We start from the raw sequence: 12792 nt of genomic DNA, 5'->3' as shown, positions 1-12792 counted from the left end.
TCCTCCTCAGGTGCAAAATATAAACCCCAAAGCCATACCCTATCTGCCTACAATTACTGCCCAGTTAATCTACATCAGTGGATTAATCCATCCATTTGGTTAAATCTCATTACCATTTTCACCTCTGAAAATTCTTGCATTGTCTCATACAGGAGCTTTGGTGGACTATACAAGAAAAAAAGAAACTAAGTATTGGTAAGGATATGGAGGGATTTTCACAACTTTGGTGGGAATGCACATTAGTATTGCTGTGCAGATGTTACTGAAAAATAAAAATACAAGTATCCAAATAATCTGTAGAACCCTTTGGTTATATATTAAAAGTATATAAAGCCAGTATCTCAAAAATAGCAACATTTTATTGCTCATTTCACCATTATTCACTATAGTCAAGATATGGAATCATCTTAAATGTCTATCAAAAGATGAACTGATAAAATTTGGTATGTACTTAGAGCAGAATACTATTCTCTCTCTCTGTCTCTCTCTCTCTCTCTTTTTTTTTTTTTTTTTTTGTGCTTGGGATTGAATCCAGGGTGCTTAATCTACAAGTCACATCCTAGCCTATTTTGTTTCCTTAATTTTATTTTTATTGATTTTTAAATACCTGCATTTTGTTTATTTACTTTTATGTACTGATGAGAATTGAACCCAGTGTCTCATACATGCTAGGCAAGTGCTGTGGTGCTGAGCTACAATCCCAGCCCTTTATTTTTTAGACAAGATTCTCCACAACTTTCTAGGGCCTCACTAAATTGCTGAGGTTGGCTTTTGAACTTGCAATCTCCTGAACTCAGCCTCCTAAACTGCTGGGATTATAAGCACATGCCACCATTCCTGGCTACTATTTCAGTCTTAAAACAGAGGGAAATTGGTTCATTTGTGATAACATGAATGAATCTGAGAGACATTATGTTAAAAGTGGAATAAGTTAGGCATAAAAACACAGTTCACGTGTATTCACTTTTATCTTGAATACTAAAACATATGAATTGAGAGAAACAAGAAATAAAATGGTGTTTATTAGAAGTTGGGAAGTTGGGGGATGGCAAAAATGTTGGTCATAAGGTACAAATTTCAGTTACAGAGGAGGAATAATTTTAATAAATCTGTTATATATAAAGGTGGTTGTGGTTTATGACTCAATAAAATATATTATACATTTAAAAATCACTCAGAGTGCAGATTTTAAGAGTACTTATCACAAAATAAATGTTTAAGTAATGCACATGTCCTTATAGTGTGACTCAGCAATTTCACAATGTATTGGATATCATGATATTTTACACCATAAATAGATAGGATTTTTATTTCTAATTAAAATTTTTTAAAAAGCTGCATACTAATAAGACACATACATAAGTGAGGTGAATCCACAATTGAAAATACCTAGCCTAAAATAAACTGGCTTCAAATAAAGTTTTGACTAATATTTCTTTAAATAACTGAATTTATAGTTAATAGCATGTTTGTACTATTATCTAATATAAGACAAACACCAGAACTATGATAATAGTAAACATATTTGACAATGGGGACATTCACATATCTTTTGAAAATTCCCATGAAACAGTTTCTGAAAAAAAAATTATTTGAATGATATTTTACTCTTACTCCTTTACCCTCGGAGGCAGAAGCAACACATTTGAGTTGAGGATGCTTGCCAAGCTGCTTATCAATAGTAATGTAAGAATCTTACTTACTTCTAGCAACTCTCTCCAAAGAGTGAAAGAAAGAAGAATCCTTTGTGATTTCTGGGAGATTTATGGAAAATCTTTAAAATAATTTTTTCATTGAAAAGAGACTTAGAGTATAATTTTGAATGGGAAAATACATATTAAAATTTGTCAACACATTTGAACTTTGATTAAATAAGATGCTGCATTATTATGAATAAAATACTAGGCTACCTATTCGATTACAATTAATATTACAAAATATTCAATTACAAAAAATATTAAATGTAAGGCACCATGGCTTTGCAGGTCCTTGGTGTTGTCTTCCTCTCTGTGCTCCCACTTTTGGGTCTTGAGCTCCCGAGTGGGATCTGAGAACTACGATTTAAAGATCTCATCTTGCTTTGTGCCTGGGTTTTCGTACTGCTGGCTCTTCTTTCTTTAATTATTTCCATGACTTAACTCATTTAAATCTCCCCAAGTTTATCTGAAAGAGTGGAGAATGAAAACAGACAAAAACTTGTGAGAAAACAAAAACAAAAACAAAAACAAAAGCAAAAACAAAAACAAGAGGTACAGGGTGAAAAGGCCAGCAAATATATAGAGAATGTTTTAAAAGCTCACCAGGAAATGAGATTAAAGAAACTGGAAGAGTGCTTTTATCAAATGATTGGTAAAACTTGGAAATTAACCAGTAGTCACAGACTTGGGGATGATGAAGAATTGTTGCTTGAAAAGGCAAGTTAAACATCTTTTAAAACAACTAACAGAGACGCTGCAAAGAGACTGAACTTGCCTAAGCCTCTGACTAAAGTTTCCTACCTGCTAAACTGCCCTCACACAAGCAGGTTCCTGTTTTACTTGAAGAACCTTCTGGAGCAACTGAAAAAGTATTACTGTTGCTCTCTGATGTCTAAATGGGAATGTCCTGAGAGAGGTTTTTTAAGTCTTGGAGTTCACAGATCTTATCAGACTAGATGATGAAAATTTGGTACTATCCATCCCTATATAGCCTTTCCATGTCCTTTCCCAGAAGGCCCCTGGAAGTGAAACGAGATGGATCACTGGTTGATATAGGAATAACTGAATACTGCACTTAACATGGAAGTGAGTGAGCAGAGCAACTAAGAAAGAAATGAGAACTACCTGTTCTACTTAAAATCAGTTATGCCATGACCTTGCAGGACAATAAAGGTTTCACATTAAAAAAAAAAAGAAGAAGAAAAGAAAAGAAAGAAAGTAAATGTAAGAAGTAACATGTGTATAAAGGACTCACTCTTTCAAAAGTAAAAAGGTTTTGCTCTTTTAAATAATTAAGAACATTTAGCTGGGCATGGTGGCTCACCTTATGATCCCAAAAGCCCAGGAGGTTGAAGCAGGAGAATTGCCAAGTTCAAAGCCAGACTCAGAAATCACAAGGCACTAAAGAACTCAGTGAGACCCTGTCTCTAAATAAAATACAAATTAGAGCTGGGAATGTGACTCAGTGGTTGAGCACCCCTGAGTTCAATCCCCGGAACCAAAATAATAATAATAATTAAGAACATCTTAGAGTCAATATCCAACACAAGAAATTATACTAAGATGGAAAATCTTTCCACATATTTAGATTCTCATAAAGTGTAGAAGAACCTTTGCAAAATCTTACAGAAAAACAATACTCCAAGAAATCTTCCTATTTTAACAGAAAAAAATCAAACTATAATTTTGTACAAGTACATATTTGATATTAAAATTGTTAAAAATTTTACAAACAAATCCATTAAATTTTAGCCTGCTTTAACCAGGAGAAAGAAAATTTCATCTCCATGCATCTTCTGTGACCATATTCAGTGAAGTTTTTGCGTGTAGTAGTCTCAGCTTCTAGAAGCAGCATTCATTACACTTTATAGCAAATCTGTTATTTTTCCTTAAGAAAAACACTCCCTGCATTGTAGGTTGCATACAGTGTTGTTCCTGTCTTCAGCTAATAATCTAAATCATTTTTACTGAGTATAATTTAAACCATTATAGCTTCTCTTTCACAGAGAAAACAGAGATGAGAAATTATGAACCATCATTTTGCAGCAGACTAACAGATCATGAATATCTATCTCACACACTTTATAGACATACATGTCTTTTTATTAAAACTCCTAAGTTGTAAAAAATGAATAAGAACATTAACAGACACAAATATATGCACCAAACACAAATAAAAAGTAAAAAAAAAATTCAACATATTAATATCAAAAAGTTTACAAATTGACGTTGCATACATGCAAATATATATCACACTTTTAGAAATCATCTATAATTTGTAAAAGAATATTTAAAACAACCACTTTAAATCCTTTTGAACTTCAGTTAATATACAGGCAATTAATTGAAGTGAATTTTAATTAATTTCCACAAGTGATTTGCATTTTATTTATTTTTTATTTTTTATTTTTACAGACTGATTTTGATTCACTGTATACAGAAGGGGTACAACTTTTCATTTCTATGGTTGTACCCAATGTAGTTTATTTTATTTTTTTTTACTTTTTATTTAATAAGTTTAGTCAAATCCCATATTTTTATTCTATTTTTGGGTGGCACAAGGTAAAAATTTCACCAAATTCCTAGAATACACATATTTTTAAAAATTATAAATTGTGTCCCAAAATTTGAACTCTAGGGAATTTTATGTGCCATTAAATCAAAAGAGTAACACCATCTGTAGAGATTTCACAATTTAGTCAGTTATAATCAATGGTTTTGGTGGAAAGGGCCTGGGAAAGGTATCATGAGACCTCTTGAATAATTTTGATTCTGCTATTAATTTGACATCTGATGTTGGCCATCGCTTAGCATCTCAGCCTTCATTTTCCTCATCTACAAAATGAAGAGAACTTATTGAAAGGTGACTGGGTGACTTTGAAAACATTTTTCAGGTCAATGATTCTTAGCTGATTTTGCTTCCACTTGATATGTGATCTTGTGTTAACCTTGAATCTATCTATGTTCTTTCCTCATCTAAAATAAATACAGGCCAAATCTGTCGGGGTACTGCAGGCCCCCAGCCCTTCGGCGTGGCCAAGATGGCGCCTGGCAAGGTGCCAAGGAAGTGCTGAGAACAAAACCAGGTACCTCCAGCAGACTAATACTCTCTGCCAACAAGTGGCGTTATTTGAGGAAGTTAATGTGATTGGTCATGGGTCCTCGTGGACACTGCATGATTGCTATATCCACACTATTGTGCTCCATTACTGTCCATGCTTTCCCCTCGTGATCTATAAGCTGATTGGTTGTTGTATGTAATGTAAGGCGCTTGCAAGAGCGGCCCGCTGCTGCCAGCCAGCCAGAAGTAACTGCTAGCAGAAAATAAAGAACTTGCCCCGATCCGGTTTCGTGTTTCTCTGCGGGCAGGGGACGCGATAGATGGTGCCGAAACCCGGGAACGAGAAAAAATATAAGGGTAAGTTCACATAAGTTCTCAAATCAAGAAAAATTAGTCTGAGAGTTCAAAAGGTGAGACGTCTCGAGGTTCGCGGAGCTGCGACAATTTATCACAAGAGGTTCCCCAGAGGAGGGACGATTCATCACAAGAGGTTCCCCAGAGGAGGGACGATTCATAACAAGAGGTTCCCCAGAGGAGGGACAATTTATCACAAAAGGATCCCCGTGGGAGGGACGATTCATCACAAAAGGTTCCCCGTGGGAGGGACGAGTCAAGTGGTACCAAACTGTGTGCGTGTGTGAGTGAGCGTGTGTGCGTGCGCGCGCCTGTCTTTTGTTTGTGTGTTTAAACTAGTAAACTACCTCGTAGTCATGGGAACGGATCTGTCTAAGATTAGAATGCAGCGGCCTCTTAGAGAACTTTTAAAAAATCACGGAACACCATTGAAGGCAAACACGGCCTTCAAGTTCCTAGATACTGTAGAGAAAGTCTCTCCGTGGTTTTTAGACGAGGGATTATTAAATCTTCCTCAGTGGGAACAGCTAGAAGAGGATTTGCGTGACGCGGAGAGACGCAAGCCTTTGCCAATGGGAACTCTGGCAATATGGTCACTTGTTAAATCTTGTTTGATGCAGCAAGGTAAATCAAAAAACCCTTTTAGGGATTTAAAGGGGCCTTTAGAAGAAGGAAGTCAAATCTTAGAAGAAATTAAAGAGGAACGATCATGTTCTCAGACTTCAGAAAGAGTGGGAACATAATATAGTAGCCATAGTCCCCACAAGTATTGGGAGATAATTGTTTCATGATTTTCTGCATTCAAACCTAATCTGATTTCTCAACCAGGTAAAAAAAGGGTTAAAAAGTCCTGGGTGATCCTCCCTCCCCCCTGCCTGGCCTTGTCAAAGCCTACAATGGAATATAAATTACAGCAGTCTCAGCGGGAAGGAGGAGGGGTAACCTGAAGAAAAGAAAAAAAAAAAGGGTGTCCGTTTTAAACTTAACTAACTTATTTTCTAGGATTCTTTGTTTGTTTTGTTTTTCTTTAATGCTGTATTTTTGAGCTCATAATTTTGATCCTACACACCTAGGTTAATGATTTTTTTCTTTTTGATCAGTTCTATTTTTTATTCAACTGAAGTTTTTAAACATCTGTTTCATTGCAATGAACATTTACCTATAAAGTTACAAGGCCTTTGATTTTATGTTATCTGTATGTCGTGCTGTCTAATGTCATGTTTTGTCAAAACTGAGCGCTCTTAAAATTAAAATTTAAAAATGGATCCAAATACTTTTATTCACGTGATTTAAAAAGGTTCAATTTAAATTGAGTAAATTAATAAAAGTAAAATGTCTTTAAAAATAACTTACAAGTCTCTAGGTGGTCAAACTAATAAAATGTTGATGTTAAACAATGTCTAATATCAATTGTTTCTAGGACCTTTCTTCAACAGAAAAGAGACAGCAAATACTGTTCAGGACACTTGTCTAATATCTTGACTAAAAACAAGGTTACTAAGAGTTATGTCTTAACAAGTACAATTCTATATACAAAGGGTTCTAAAGGTTTCAACTGTGTTTCAGTTAGAGTACTATAAACAACAAAGTATTTTATCTTGTTAAAATGGTGTAATTTATCCAAATTCAGAAATTTCATAAGAGTTGTTTCAAAATGTGAACAAAAGGGGGTCAACACATAAAAAAGAAAAAATAAAAGGTTCTAAAAATACAACTATATTTAGTGAAGAAGAAAATCTTTCTGGATAAAAAAGTGTTATATAATAAAATACATGAGGGTCTAAATAAGTGCTAAAAAAGTCTGTGTGTAAGTAAAGGGCAAGTTTCAACAAGTCTGTGTATAACTAAGTTGGTTGTATGTACGTAAAACAGCTAAAGCTATTTAAGGTTTTTCCTAAGGTAAAAAACTAATGTTCTGATATAAGCCAAAGCTTAATCTATATGGTAAAATGACATGGTAAAATAACAAGGATTTCTTAGAAACACTAATTTACTCTTAACTTTGTGTCTATTAAGTTTTATTCTTTGAAACAATTAGTCTTAAAAATTGGGGTTTATACAATTATGGTTAAACAACTGTTAAAGTATTGTACTGTGTTACAGAGTCTAAATTTTTCTTTAAAAACTAAATTTGGTAAGAAAAAGGGTGTCAAGGTAATTGTGAAATGGTTTCTAGTTGTATATTAAATGTGTTCATATTTTTCAGGTATACAAGTTTTAAAGCAGGAAATTTATCAAGCTGCTATTCTCCAGATAAACTTGTCTGTAATGGTAATTTTAAGCTTATAAAGAGTAAATTTCATTGGGGATTAATTTCTATCATTTAGTGTTCTATTAGAGGACCTGTTATCAATAGGGTATATGTAAAATTGGTTATATTTTACACTGAGATAAAAAATTTCAAATGTAAATGTATTTCTAAACATTAGAGCCTGACTTGTTTAAAGGTTAATTTTGTGAAACATGAAAATATTTTGCCACTTTGACACACAAAAGGAAAGTTAAAAGCTCTCTCAGCCTAAGGAAGAAGCAAAGATCAACATCAGAAATAGAACACTTAAGATCTATAAAGAGTCACGCCTTACCTGAGATAAGGCTCTGCCTCCCACCTTACTGCATGTTAGAGTGACTCCAAAATAAGTCAGACTTCAGCTTATTTAAAGTTATAATCAAAAGATTGGTTTTTGTTGTAAAATTACTATGATCTCCAATAGGAAATATAATGTGGTTCTCAGTCAAAATTCAAGATAGCTATTATACAAGCAGAATATATTTTTACTCTTGCTAATTTCATTTTGTAAAACTGTTACCTGTTAATGTTTTACAAAAGTAGCTGCTTCAAAAACACGCAACCTAGGTAACTTATGATAATAAGCCATCACCTATAGAACAGATAGTGGTAACTTCCAGAACTAATGCAGACTCCAATTAGATAAAAGGGTAAATAACTGTAAAGTTATGAACATTAAAGTTAAAGCCCAGTACTCTCACTGTATGACTGGTGAAACTGGCTTGCTGGATGATTAAGATCAAACTTAGAGATTGGAATTAAATACAGAAGGCAAGATAGGCCAGTATTTGGATCTTTTGCCCTCAGTCAGCCTGAACCCAGGGAATAAGAGGACTTCTCTAAGGAGTGCTGCAACTCTGGGTCACACAACCTCCTGATCAAGGAGAGTGTTGAGACTAGAGGATCCTGGACACCCAGCAAAACAGTAAAAACCAAAATATAGCCATTCTTGGGCATTTAAGAGAAATAATAATTAAATGTAACTTAAGATGTACACTTATGTTAGTCCACTAGAATAAAGACTGGAAGCTACAAATGAAAGAAAGATTCTTCAGCAAATGTGCCTGATAACAATCAAGAGAAACTGCCAGAGTCAGAAGTTTTTAGTCAGTTTAAGGCCTGCAGATCTTCCTAAGCTACACAGGTAGACTTAATCTATGTTTGCTCGTATGATTACCTAGCCCTAAGTAACAGAAATATAGAGCTCTCTACTAAACACAGGTTATACCAATAAAGGGATATTTTACACAATCAGATGACTTAAGTAGCTTAACTATATTTTTTGGGATATCTATGACATTAAGAGTTAAATGTTGTGTTTACATTCCTGATAACCTGGACTATGTTAAAGTTCCCAAATAAAGGCCTTGTCCTTTCCAGCCTTTGCTAGGTCTAGTTATGGGAACAATTTCTCAGTTCTTCCACCTCCTGGTGAAAGATTGACTTCTGTCATTTTCATGATACTCAGTGGCATGTTCCAGATGCTGCAACATTTACTTTGTACTAATTTCATTTCAGTACTCATGTCTTTTTGTTCTTCTATCATAGAAGCACCCACCCCCAGATGACTTACAACCTGCTCCTCCCCAACCAGACTTCTACCTCGGACCCCTCGATTGACCCGATTTTTAAAAAAAGGAACTCCAAACTGCTTGCCCCTCACTGCCCCCTTTCAGCTTCGAAGCAGCCAGAACGACCGACGCCCCCTTTTCCTTGAAGCAGTTGGGAGTTCCTATAGCTAAAGCGGAGAATGAAACCAGAATTAAGGACAGGTAGTTAGTGTAGAAATAGGGAATCGGGTCAATTCGAGGAAATGAAGCCATGAAGCCATCTGCCTTTGCAAATGTCAAGGATCTCCGGAGCCCATTGATTACCAAATTTACCTGCCTATAGGGGATGTAGGGTGCGCTCACTTCTCGGGACTTTCAAAATATCAGCTTTCTCCCTGCCGGGAGAAGTCTGTATTATTCCCTTTAAACAATCCAAACTATGGTCCTTACTCAACAGTACCAAATGATTAAGCAAACTGATAACCGAGGCAGAATAGACAAATGGATATAAGATTCTATCCATGATAAACAAAAAGGGGGAATAGAGGAGACCTTCAGGTCCCCTAAAGATAAACTTTCTCTTTGTCTCTTTGTTTGGGTTTTTTTTTTTAACTCTGGGTAATAAGGGTAACCCGGTGCTTTACTGGAGCTGCGGCTCAGTTTGTGTGTTTCCACGGAATAAACTAACTTACAACCTCTTTTTAGTCTCTTAGGAGGAACAGTTCAACTATGTAACAAAACAACTGCTTCTCTCAATTGTACTTCAGATTTGTGCTATCTCTCAATGTTAAAATGCTTCTAGGTTCCTGCTGGCAGACTTAATGTGTGTTCCTACCTTCCTACCAGTCCCAGTCTCTGTTACAGATGATGAATTGCCAGTATTGCTTTCCAGAAATAAGAGGGACTTTGGAATCACCGTAGCAGTCATTACCACCATAGTTGCATCAGCAGCAGCAGCCGCCGCAGCAGCTGTAGCCTTGACGACATCAGTACAGTCAGCAACTAAGCTTAATGAAGTGGTCCAGCAGACAGCTACTGCTCTGTCTACTCAACAAACAGTGGATCAACACCTAAAAGCAGGACTACTTTTGGTGAACCAGCGTGTGGACTTACTTCAAGAACAAATGGACCTTTTACAAGAACTGTTAAGCGTGGGGTGTATTTATCATCTGCCGGGACTGTGCATTACACCTGTAGCTTATCATAATCTTAGTTATGCAGCAAATTTGTCTAAAATCATATCTACTCAGCTACGTGCCAATTGGTCTTATAAATTTGATAATCTTACTGCCATTCTTAGATCACAAATTGTTAGCCTTAATTCTACTAGAGTTAATGTAGCCCCTATATCTGAAATGCAAAATTGGTTATCTTCTTCCTTCAGTTTTGTAAAGCAATGGGCAGGAATGGGAGCATTGTGTGTGTTAATGATCATTGCAATTATCTTCCTCACACGCTTTATCATGCGTATACGCCAAGTTCATGCCAGAGATCGCATCATTTTCCATCAAGCCATGATGGCCTTAGAGGCTGGCAGCTCTCCTCAAGTCTGGCTGAGCATGCTGGATCGGTAGTCAATGACGGGTAAGGAAGGAGGTAACCGCGTACCGACCTAAGACAGGAGCTGTAGCATGCTCTGCAGTTATCCGATGACGGGTAAGGACGATGGTTGACCACTCCGCCTAAGACAGGCACGATCCCAAGCCAGCATTCTTTTAATAAATAAAAAAGGGGGAGCTGTCGGGGTACTGCAGGCCCCCAGCCCTTCGGCGTGGCCAAGATGGCGCCTGGCAAGGTGCCAAGGAAGTGCTGAGAACAAAACCAGGTACCTCCAGCAGACTAATACTCTCTGCCAACAAGTGGCGTTATTTGAGGAAGTTAATGTGATTGGTCATGGGTCCTCGTGGACACTGCATGATTGCTATATCCACACTATTGTGCTCCATTACTGTCCATGCTTTCCCCTCGTGATCTATAAGCTGATTGGTTGTTGTATGTAATGTAAGGCGCTTGCAAGAGCGGCCCGCTGCTGCCAGCCAGCCAGAAGTAACTGCTAGCAGAAAATAAAGAACTTGCCCCGATCCGGTTTCGTGTTTCTCTGCGGGCAGGGGACGCGATACAAATCCTCATTATAATTACAATAAAATCTAAGATTTTAAACCAACAAACTATTTTCAAGTCAATGGTCTAAACTCTTGATCATTAATCAATAGAATCAAATTCCATAGCAATGATAAAGTTGAACATCTTAAAGTTTTTGCTCTGTAATTTGATTATAATAAAATGTAACATAAAACATAAGAATATGTTTGGTTATGAGGAATGATAATAAAACATCCCATCTTTTTTATAGCACACAATCTGGAGAAGAAGGGAATAAACTACATGATGAGCCTGAAAACAAATTCAGATTATCTTTTTAACAGCCAAGTGGAAAGAGCACCATGGTACTCATTCTGGAAACCAAACAACACTGATATAATGGTCATGAGCCTGTGATATAATTTAAATAAATATACACTTTTATCTAAATGCAAACTTTCATTGTTGAATTTATAGAATGGTTTTAAAAGAAAGATTTCAAAGTTAAAGTTATTAATTCTAAGTTCAAATATAAGAATGTAGACATGCTAGAATTTGTGTATGCATTCCATTTAAATAGTCTCTTTTATATTCTCCTTCTCACCGAAAACAAAACACAATTGAAAACTTCCAAAGTGGTATCAAAAGCACATTTTCTGACAAAAGACAGCTTCATAATATGTAATATGCAGGATTTCGGACATACAAAGAAAGATAATAACAAGGATAAAACCAAAGTAAAGCTGGGAGAATTCCCATTCTGCTCAAGGGGATGTCTTTCCTGGGAGGTCTAAGCAAACCAGATACAAGCAATTGTAATGATTTAACTAAATACAGTACTCTGTTCTCATATATAATTAGAACCCATTCACATACTGTATAATTTTTTGGTTATTTATATTTCTTTTATTTCCTTTAAACTGCAGAAATCATTTTGATTACTTTCATAGTCACTTCATGAGATTCTGACGAAATCATTGGGAGTGTCAAGGACTAAATTTAAGTTGTCATGTAATCTAGAACACACAAACCAAAAAAAAAAAAAAAAAAAAAAAGGAGGAGGAGGAGAATTGAGGCTAGGAACACAATACAAAACACTAAAATAAAGTTTTCTACAATTTAAATTACTCAAACTTAGAAAATTAGGATCATCAAAGTGAGTATTCGGGTTCAACCTATAAGGAACATAGATATGACCCAAGAGAAAAGGCAGCAGGCTCAAAACTTTAGTGAGCAGGTAGGCTTTTACAGAGGTCAGCTCACTGAGGTAAGTAATCCCAATACCAAATTCTTCTCCCTTTGAGGTTCATCCTTTTTTTTTTTTTTTTTTTGTCCAGTATTGTCTTCACAAAATGAATCTCCTACTATTCCATCCTTTCATGCCAGTCACATACATATATTCCATTTTCTCTTCTTCTGTCCTCAGATTATATCAATAATTAGAGCCACTGCCCTGGGTGAGCCAGATACGAGTCAGGGTCACTGAAAAATGTCACATCAGGATGAGGAGGAAACAAAGACATTCAAGCTAAAGGGAAAAGTTGGAACAAAAAAGTAAGGAAAACCACTCAAGGTGAAGGTGATACTGGTTTGAGGACAAGGTTCCAGAATCCTAGGAAAAAGTGAGCATGTGCCCTTTAGGTCCCATCTACTAGAGTAAATCTCAGTTTGAGTTAGAAGGGGAGTGGAATGGTGGGAGGATGGGAGGATAGGGACCAGGATCCCTGTGCTTACCCCTCCCCCTCCCTCCAGATAAAC

At 36.1% G+C, this 12792-nt stretch overlaps 1 pseudogene; it reads left to right on the top strand.

Annotated features, from left to right (window-relative positions):
• Nucleotides 1-1973: 1973 nt before the first annotated feature.
• LOC124985086 (UBX domain-containing protein 8-like) lies at nucleotides 1974-2804 on the top strand (annotated as a pseudogene).
• The last annotated feature ends 9988 nt before the right edge of the window (nucleotides 2805-12792 follow it).

The sequence above is a fragment of the Sciurus carolinensis genome, chromosome 5 (assembly GCF_902686445.1).
Source record: "Sciurus carolinensis chromosome 5, mSciCar1.2, whole genome shotgun sequence".
Taxonomy (NCBI): Eukaryota; Metazoa; Chordata; class Mammalia; order Rodentia; family Sciuridae; genus Sciurus; species Sciurus carolinensis.
Note: the sequence above shows the minus strand (reverse complement) of the source record. Positions and strands in the feature narration are given on the sequence as shown.